Source organism: Ornithodoros turicata, chromosome 4 (assembly GCF_037126465.1).
Source record: "Ornithodoros turicata isolate Travis chromosome 4, ASM3712646v1, whole genome shotgun sequence".
NCBI classification, from domain to species: domain Eukaryota; kingdom Metazoa; phylum Arthropoda; class Arachnida; order Ixodida; family Argasidae; genus Ornithodoros; species Ornithodoros turicata.
This window is the reverse complement of record NC_088204.1, coordinates 63,561,058-63,568,965: the sequence shown is the minus strand read 5'-3', so window position 1 is coordinate 63,568,965 and position 7,908 is coordinate 63,561,058. Positions and strand designations below refer to the sequence as shown.

The 7,908-nt window shown below is 49.8% G+C and overlaps 1 long non-coding RNA gene across 1 annotated transcript; it reads left to right on the top strand.

Moving 5' to 3' along the window:
* The first annotated feature begins 6,832 nt into the window (after positions 1-6,832).
* On the top strand, positions 6,833-7,579 carry LOC135393316 (uncharacterized). Its single transcript, XR_010422576.1, has 2 exons — positions 6,833-6,943; positions 7,404-7,579. It is a non-coding gene; the product is annotated as an uncharacterized LOC135393316 (long non-coding RNA).
* The last annotated feature ends 329 nt before the right edge of the window (positions 7,580-7,908 follow it).

Sequence of the window (7,908 nt, the reverse complement as noted above, 5' to 3'; positions counted from 1 at the left end):
CCAGCAGCTCGAGCTTGTAATCTACGAAACGCTTCATTTTCTTTGCAATCTTCCCACTGACGGTGAACAGACGTAAGGGTATCGTCTTGAGAATCGAGCGAAAGTCTCCCTCGCAGCTATCGCCGTGAATATAATCGCGTAATCGCAGCAAGTCCCGATACATTCGCGTTTGCACAAAGGTGGCAAACCTCTGCTCGGGCGTCATCATGACTGAGACGGAATGAGAGTAGACAACCTTTTTTTATTTCTCGTTACACACGAATTAGGCTCCAGCTTTGGTTTCGTAGCCGGGAAGGCAGCCCAAATACGGACGAAGGCTCGAGTCTAACCAATGGCTGGGGTTTCTCGACCAGAGTCCACCGCAGCGACAGGTAGTCAGTTGATCGCCGATTCGCAAAAAGAAGGTCTTTGGAGGAGGCTTGAAAGTTAGGACCAGGGGTAGATCTCCCGTCAGTAGCCATTCGTAATCTGCAACGAAAGGAGTGTGAGAAACGCGTGTTTTTATATCTCAAACACACACGTACAATCTTCTTCAGTCACAGAGTGACACTGATGGTCCATCTTCTCCATCTTCCTTCAATAGTCGAAGTCCTTCGCAACGTACGTCGAACGGTACCGTCCGACAGCCGAGAAACGGGCGAATCAATCGGTCCGTCCAATGCTTTTGCTCTGGAAAAAATGTGAACGATTATAGAACGTATTAAAAAAAAATAACGAGGAAGCGTACCTTTGGACCACAATCCACCGCAATTGGTGCAGAAGAAGCGGGCCCTGCCAATCTCCCGAAATATGTGAGGCGGGAAAAAACCGACTTCACGCGCAGCAAAAGTGTTGTACACTGGAAACGAAACTCTTCAAACATTTCGACGATGATGATGATGATGACGTCATGGGTATATTACTTACGAGGATCTACCAAGCTGATCATGATCGAATGACGATCGAACGTTCGCTTCGACATTTATAGTAAAGCTTTGCCTCTCACTCTCTATGACGTCATTGAACGTGTTTAAACATGTTAAGACGTGTTTGAACATGTTTGAACATGGGCGGCGAAGTCGCCCCTGGACACACTCGTTCCTCTCTCACCCTCTCTATGACGTCATTGAACGTGTCTGAACATGTTTGGACGTTTTTAGACACAGGCGTCGAAGTCGTCCCTGGACACACTACTTCCTCTCTCTCTCTCTATGACGTCATTGAACGTGTTTGAACATGTTTGAACGTGTTTGAACATGTTGTGACGTGTGTAGACACGAACCCCGCAATACGAAAAACGTCACGCAGTACAAATTAGATTGGTGGTTAGTGTGTCGCGCCCAGTGTAGAAGGATCCTGGGTTCGAATCCCACTCTGGGTCTTCTCGTCGTCATGTACAAGTCGTCCCAGAGTGTTAGCTAGAAATTAGTGTAATGTTTTATTCAACGTCGATAGTATCATTGTCATATGCGACATCGCAAAACGGCGCGAAAGACGGAAGGCGGGGTGGTCAAAGTACAGACGACACCGTCGCAATGCGAGGAGGAGGAGAGCGGTGTAGCGACTATAAAAGGTGCGCTGGTTCTACGACGATTGATCGAAAGCCCACGAGGGGCATCCATCCATCCACGACGTGAGTCGTTTCGTGGACCAAAATGTAAGTTGACCGTCTCTGCTGTGAGAGTGTATTCTATGTATGACATTGTTTTTCAGGAACCGATAGCCGCTGTCACCGCATGACACTGACCACAGGGACTCATCCCATCCTTTCTCATCATCAATCTCAAGCGTTCCTCAACTGAAGGGAAAAGTGAGCATTGTTTCGTGAGGGGGAATCTGGTACTGATATTGTTTGACCGCAGTGCCGCGCTGTCTCGTATGTCAGTACGACCCCATCGATGCCATGCTCGTGGCCGTAGAAAGAGAGCACGAAGCTAGAATAGAGAATCTCGGTAATAGCCCAGTCGTCCTTTCAGATGACGACGACAGAGACAGTAGTCCGCCTTTCGTAATACCTGAAACGGACGACGACGAACCCCTAGATGGACATGACAATGCAGACGAATTGCTCATGTGAGAAGGGGATCAGTCGTATGCAGATTTCATTCCTCTGTCTGGTAGGGTTCGAGATGAATCACCAGATGCAAGCCCAGAATTTCGAAACGAAGCTGAGCCTGTCCAGGGTCGTAGAATCGTTGAATTGAGAGAACACGTCGTAGAGAATCATCCCTCCGTCACGGAGAGACGATTCCTTCCTTTCTTTGTCACAGATGAGGCATTTGATGGAACGGCTACTAGGTACACGCTTCTCTGTTCCCCGCACGACGACAACGTCGACGATTTGCGACTCTATCTACCGAGCATAGCTCTAGTAATCACGCGCGTCCTCGAAGCTTATCCCATGCCTTTCAAATTTTGTCTGTGCTCGAAGGCGCTCATGGTTAAGGACGGAGCCGACGGGTTGACTTCGCATCTCCTTCACGTGAACCTTCACATGAGAGTCGTTCATAACCGCCAAGAAATCGAAGGCGCGATAAATGCTGCCATCGCAGAGTCCTCGCAACGCGTTGAAAACTATGCGAGAGAAGGGTCTGGTTTCACCTCGAACGACGTCCAATGTGTCGACTTAAAACTAACGCGCTTAAAACCGAAGCGGATAGGATGCACGATCGAGCTTCCCGAGCTGCTGAAGAGAAAAACAAAGACTCTCACAAACGTCAAACTTCCGCCGAATCACGAAAACGAGTGTTTCAAGTATAGCGTGCTGGCACTCTTACATCCTTTGAGGAACAACCCAAACGATTATGCCAGATACCGCAAATACATGAATCCTTCGAATCCGGAGACGCGTGTAACATACTGGCCACCCTGCTTCCCAGTCACTTACGAAGACATTGCCCTGTGGGAGAGAAAAAACAAAATCTCCGTGTACATCTACGTGTTCGACGAGCAGACGAGTTCGATATCTACCGGACGGGTTCCCTGCACGCTCTATCAGGACAAAGTCCACCTGCTCGAGGTTAGGGAGCATTTCTATGGGATCCGAAAATTTAACACTTTCATGGGGCGAGGTGACTATTTTTATTGTGAGAAATGCACGAGCGGTTATAGGACGAGAGGGGCGTTGGAGCAGCACGAACGTTTGTGTCGAGACGTAAATGAAGTAATTCTCGAAATGCCAAAAGCGGGGGAGAGCGTTTCCTTCACCAAGATACAGTACATGCATCCCTATCCCTATTTTGCGGTGTTGGACACGGAAAGCATACTGGAAAAGGACGCGCTCGTTAAGGACGCCTCGAGTGTGCACAGGATGAGCTCGTATAGCATTGTGCTAGTGAGAAGTTGTGATGGGAAAATAATGGACGTAGATGGCTATTTGGGACCCAACGCGGCAGAAAAATGCTTGCTCTCGCTCAAGCGATTTAGCGAACAAATCGATAGGCTGAACCGTCTTCCCTCACCGTTGGTCATGAGTATGGAAGACCACTTTCGGCACGCGAGCGCTACGCACTGCGAATTTTGTGGAATCGAATTTAACCGACATACGCGGAAGGTGTCGCATCACGACCACACCCGTTTCGTAGACCCTGGTTCCTCGAATTTTGTCGCGACGCTGTGTGATACGTGTAACCTTACGTGTCGTAACACCAAAGAACTCGTCGTGTGCGTGCACAACCTGCAGTACGATTTGAGCTCCCTTCTCCGCCACATGCACGTTCTAAATCTGGGCGAACCGTGGATCTTAGCTTCGAGCTCGGAAAAGATAAGAGGGTTCAATATTGGTGATCTCTATTTCCGCGATACCACGCAGTTTTTCAACCTCTCGTTGTCGAACCTGGTGGAAGCCCTGCTCGCCAGCGGTGGTGAAAGCGCGTTTCATTGTACCCGTCAAATGTTTGGTGACCGTTTCCGACGTCTCCTCAAGAAGGGAATTTACCCGTACACCTTCGTCGACAGTTTCGAAGCGTACAATTTGCCCGCACTACCGCCAAAGGAAGCTTTCAAAAGTGACCTGAACGATGAAGAGATCACGGACGAGGACTATCAGTACGCCCTCGAGATTTTCGAATTGTTCAAATGCAAGGACCTAGGAGATTACACGCGTCTCTACGTCACGCTGGACGCTTGTCAGCTCTGCGACGTCGTACTGTATTTCAGGAAGATTGCGCTAGAGACGGATGGGATGGATATCTTACGTGCCATGTCCCTCGCCAGTTACGCGTGGAGCAGCGCTCTGAAGCTCACCAAAGTCAAACTCGAGCTCATGAGCGATCGCGAGATGTATGAAACGATCGAGAAGGGGATCAGGGGAGGCATTTGTAACAGCTTCCACAGATATTGTAGGGCTAATCACGAGGGGTGTGACGATTACGATCCCCACCAAGAAAAGACTTTTATCCAGTACCTCGACGTGAACAGTTTGTACCCGTACGCGATGACTTTTCATCTCCCAACAGAAGGTTTTGAGTGGGTGGATCCTTCGAGGTGGAGCGAGATCGATTTTCTCAACATTCCTCACGATTCGGAAGTGGGTTACGTGTACGTGGTAGACTTGTCATATCCAGAAGAACTGCACGCGCTCACCAGGGATTTTCCCCTGGCACCCGAACACAGGTGCGTGGACGAGAACGAACTGTCCCCCTACCAACGCCACCTGAAAGATGCGTTGTCGCTGAACGCCCCTCCCACCAAGAAACTCTTGTTGACGTGCCACGACAAAGAACGCTACGTCGTTCATTATGCATTGCTCGCTCTGTACGTGAGGTTGGGCATGAAAATAAAACGTGTTCACAACATCCTCTCGTTCCACCAAGACAACTTTTTGCGAACCTTCGTGCAGAGAAACGTCGCGTTGAGGAATGCCGCGACCACGAAATTCGAGCGACTTCTGTACAAAACCATGTCGAACAGCACGTTCGGTAAGTCGATACAAAATGTGAGACGCATGAAAAGGTACGCTATAGCCTACGACAAAGAAAGCGCGCTCCGAAAAGCTAGCTCCGTCGACAGTCAGCATTTTCACATTCTGAGTGATAAGTGCATCTTATACGAGATGAAGCAACGCCGCATCAAATGCACGCACCCCCTTTACGTGGGCTTTGCCATTCTTGAAATATCCAAAGTCCGAATGTACAGCTTCATCTACGAGTCGCTCTTTTCTCGCTTGACATGTCCAGTGCAATTGATCTATAGCGACACGGACAGCATAATTTTTTCTCTCACGTGTGAAAGCCTGGAAGAGCAGCTGATGAAGATTGAGAGTGAGTTAGATCTATCTTCCTATCCGCCGGACCACCCACTTTTCAACGACGAGCACGCGAATCAGATGGGGTACTTCAAAGACGAGACGGGAGGTGGAGTTATTCAGGAAGTCGTAGCCATCCGAGCGAAAATGTACAGCATCCTCTTGGCTGGGACACACAAACAGATCGCGAGAGCGAAAGGAGTTAAGAAAGACGTGGTGAGGAAACATTTATTGCACGAAGTGTACCGAGATTCTCTGTTCAATGAAAAGGCGGTCTCTCAGAAGCAGTGCACCATCCAGAGTATAAAGCAAACGATGTACACCATTTCGAGACTCAAGAAGAGCTTGGTCCCCTACGACGACAAGCGCTATCTCGTAGATGCCGTACACTCCTTCCCTTATGGAAGCTGCGAATACGGTAAGCTTTCCTAGTGTTTTGACGCGTATAGGATTACGATAGTGCTCTCTCTCTTTGTGCAGCAACGGAAAACCCGGAAGAGAGCCCGAGAGCGTCGTCGTCGTCGTCGTCAGGCATCGAGTAACCGCAGAACAAAGAGCTGCACGCGCATGTAATCGAGAATAAAAGTTCTAGTCGAGACATGCTTCTCTCTCTCTCTCTCTCCCTCAGACAGGAGAAGCACGGGTCATCGTGGCAGTGTGGTAGCGGAATGGGTGTACGAAAAGAATGACCATTCCGTCATCGTGCTGACGCGGTGACCCGCGCAATGACTGCGCTGCGATGAAGATTCCCCTTTTCTGGCACGTCTGATCATCTCGTTCTGTTCGTGAGATCAGACAAGGGAGGGAGGGTGCAGGCATCTATTGACCAAGTCCTTTGTATGTATTCAATAAAGATGTTTCAGTGAAAGAACACACAGAGTCTCGTCAAAGTTATTCGGACTGTTTAATGCGTTGCATGTCAATAACCAATCGGTATTTCAATAAATCAATGACAAAATTGGCGATGTAGACTGCTTGCAAATGTCGCTGCTTCCGCAGGGCGTGCTTAATATGAGCGATGGCACGAGCGAGAAGGTCCACGATGTCTGCAGCGATGTAGTTGAATTCTGCGTTGGCCAAGCTCACAAATTCGCACATTAGTCCCAGGGGTCCGTCTGGAACCGTTATGCAGACGTTCTTGTAACGGGCGTAGATCCGACGCACCATCTCCTGCAGTGGCCCCGGAGAGATCTCTCCTATATTGCCAAAGCCTACCATGTCTATCACGTAGCGAAGAGCAGTGATGACGAGCTCGTTGCGGGGACTTTCGCCGTTGAAACATTCCTTCTCCACTTCTTCCCAAGAAGCGTGGGTGCGGGAACAATTTTGTAAAGAGTGGTAGCTGAACATCTTCACGTAGTGATGATGCGAGCGCGGTGCGCGCTGCCTTTATAGAGATAAACGCGCGCGCGCAAAGAACGGAGAATGAAAGCGAAACTGAAAAGCCACCCGTCGCCGCTAGGAGCGCGCGCGCAGCAGAGAGCCGAAACCGAAAACACCCGCTGCCGGCGCAGAGGGAGCTAGCAGCGCGCGCGCGCATGCGCGGACGGGTGGAGCAGAGGGCGCGCGCGTCGCCTCTCTCAGTTTCTCTCGGACCGTCGCGGAAGACGGGCGTGCGCTCCGCGCGCTCGCTCACTTTCTGGCTGGATCTCGTAGAGAGCAGACGTATGTTCTCCGCGCTCGCTCAGTTTCTGCCTGGAAGTTGCCGCGGGGGAAAAGGTGAGTGATTTGACGCGCTCCTTTTCTCGTATGTTTGCCGTGTTTAGCGGTGACCGCGCTCGTGTTAAGCCTTTTCTCGCATGTTTAGACTTGTTTTGCGGTGTCCAAGCCTGTTGACGCATGTTTAGCGATGTGTGGTTCCCGCCTTGTGTTAGCTGCGTAGTGTTGAGGTTATGCCCAAGCGCGCTCGTGTTAAGCCTTTTCTCGCATGTTTAGACTTGTTTTGCGGTGAGCAAGCCTGTTGACGCATGTTTAGCGATGTGTGGTTCCCGCCTTGTGTTAGCTGCATAGTGTTGTGGTTAGGCCTAAGCGATCGCCCCCCGTGAGCCTTTTTCCCCGATGTGTACTGTTTTCTGTTTAGCAGTAGCGGTTAGACCTTTTCTCTCGCATGCCTAGACTTGTTTAGCAGTGCTGCCATTTTTACCTGCCGCTAGTATCTTGTTCTGTCTTTCTCGTCTAGAGCTATGACGGTGGCGGCATCTGGTGTGATGCCTTGCAACTATGTGGCCACCTGTCGTCGATCTCTGCAACTGCTGGGTGCAAACTACCAACATGGCGGGCGCTGGTCACTCGGGTGTTGCGGAGCGGCTTCTTCGCCGCGGCATCGTTGATTTTCGAATAAATTGTTTCTCTCCACTCTATCTCTATCTTTTCATTTTATTTTCTACCTATTTTTTATTTTTATCAGCTCAACTAGCCCACAACTCACACAGTGGTCTGGACACGTCCTAGATGCGCCCCAATTAGTGTAATGACTCCCTGGTGGGTCCTAATTACTGTGGGGGGTCCCAATTAGCTCTAATTGCTCATTAATGGCGTCCAGGCCACTGTGTGAGTTGTGGGCCAGTTGAGCTGATACATTACTACTGGTTACTATACCCTGGGGGTCACAATTAAATGGATCGTTAATAAATCGTGGGACATGTTACTAATACTTATACTGAACATGTAGCCCATGGGTCTAT